The sequence below is a fragment of the Microtus ochrogaster genome, unplaced genomic scaffold (assembly GCF_000317375.1).
Source record: "Microtus ochrogaster isolate Prairie Vole_2 unplaced genomic scaffold, MicOch1.0 UNK116, whole genome shotgun sequence".
NCBI lineage: Eukaryota > Metazoa > Chordata > Mammalia > Rodentia > Cricetidae > Microtus > Microtus ochrogaster.
Genome location: NW_004949214.1, coordinates 6224 through 8333, shown reverse-complemented (window position 1 = coordinate 8333; position 2110 = coordinate 6224). Strand labels below are relative to the sequence as shown.

Genomic DNA, 2110 nt, shown 5'->3' with positions numbered 1-2110 from the left:
CAAATTGGATGGTACGCTTGGTCTTGATGGTGGCAATGGCAGCATTGACATCTTTGGGAACCACGTCACCACGGTACAGCAGGCAACAAGCCATGTATTTACCGTGGCGAGGGTCACATTTCACCATCTGGTTGGCTGGCTCAAAGCAGGCATTGGTGATTTCTGTTACATAAAGCTGCTCATGGTAGGCTTTCTCAGCAGAGATGACAGGGGCATATGTGGCCAGAGGGAAGTGGATGCGAGGGTAGGGCACCAGGTTGGTCTGGAATTCTGTCAGGTCAACATTCAGGGCTCCATCAAATCTGAGGGAAGCAGTGATGGAGGACACAATTTGACCTATCAAGCTATTTAGGTTAGTGTAGGTGGGGCGCTCAATGTCGAGGTGTCATAGATGTCATAGATGTCATAGATGTCATAGATGGCCTCGTTGTCCACCATGAAGGCACAATCAGAGTGCTCCAGGGTGGTGTGGGTGGTGAGGATGGAGTTGTAGGGCTCAACCACAGCGGTGGAAACCTGGGGGGCTGGGTAGATGGAGAACTCCAGCTTGGACTTCTTTCCGTAATCAACAGAGAGCCTCTCCATCAGCAGGGAGGTGAACCCAGAGCCAGTTCCCCCGCCAAAGCTGTGGAAGATCAAGAAGCCCTGAAGACCTGTGCACTGGTCGGCCAGCTTGCGAATTCTGTCCAAGACAAGGTCGATGATCTCCTTGCCAATGGTGTAGTGGCCACGGGCATAGTTATTGGCAGCATCTTCCTTGCCTGTGATGAGCTGCTCAGGGTGGAAGAGCTGGCAGTAGGTACCAGTGCGAACCTCATCAATAACCGTGGGCTCCAGGTCTACGAACACTGCCCGGGGCACGTGCTTGCCAGTGCCTGTCTCACTGAAGAAGGTGTTGAAGGAGTCGTCTCCTCCCCCAATGGTCTTGTCACTTGGCATCTGGCCGTCAGGCTGGATGCCATTTTCCAGGCAGTAGAGTTCCCAGCAGGCATTGCCGATCTGGACACCAGCCTGGCCAACGTGGATGGAGATGCACTCACGCATGGTTGCTGCTTCGCTGCTTCCCGGAGGATGGTGGAGACGAGGAGGAGGTGTTGCTTCTTACAGCGCGACTCTTAGGCGGTCGATGTAAGAGAACCTGTTTTCTTATTAACTAACTCTTACATCTTATATTAACTCATAATTCTTGTCTGTTTTAGCCATGTGGCTTGGTACCTTTTATCAGCAAGGCATTCTCATCTTGCTTCCTCTGGTGTTACAACTACAGACTGAGCCTTTCTTCTTCCCAGAATTCTCCTGTTCTGGTTGCCCTGCCTACACTTCCTGCCTGGATATTGGCCAGTCAGCATTTTATTAAACCAGTACAACTGACAAAACTTTACAGTGTACAAGATCATTGTCCCACAGCAACACAGCACACTCATGGTGGATAGACCTGGAGTCCAATTTAAATGAGACTTCAAGATTCACGTGTCTAGAAAACTAAGAGCTCCTGACTCCTGTCCAGGGAGAGAAATGGAGAATGGAGGCCCAGAAGTAAGTGACGCACTGTGTGGAAGAAGGGAATGCCGGGGGAGGGGGGTATGGCAAGGTTGGACCCTGAGCCATTTGTCTCATAACCTAGGAATGCTAAGCCTGACCCCCCCAAACAAGGGTGCAGAACAGAGGATATAGCTTGAATGTGGGCATAAATCCACCAGAGATCCCTTAATCCTGTCAATTCTACAGACCAATTTTTGCATTCCTCAGACACGATCTGCTGGCCTAGGCCTCCAACCAGAAAGGAGTCAAAGAAATGAAGTTAGGACCTCATTTTGGACTTCTGAGTCCTAATCATGCACAGGAATCTAGATTTGTGTCCCCATGTGCATAGAACGTTCTTCCAGGTAGCTAGTGAGTGATGGACTATAGATCTGGGTGCTTGGAAAACCATCCTGTTTGGTAGGAGTAGCTACTTCACAAGTCTTCTGCTCACAAAGAAGAGCATCTTAAAAAAACACAGCCCCAGTACATGTGGCATGATTACTGTGGGTGAGGAATAGGGCAAGTGAAGGGACAGAATCTTGGAGATCACATATGGAGCAGATTCTGCAAATTGCACTGTCCCCGC

At 50.0% G+C, this 2110-nt stretch overlaps 1 pseudogene; it reads right to left on the bottom strand.

The window, feature by feature from the left end:
* Positions 1–6: 6 nt before the first annotated feature.
* LOC101994090 lies at positions 7–1134 on the bottom strand (annotated as a pseudogene).
* Between the last annotated feature and the right edge of the window lie 976 nt (positions 1135–2110).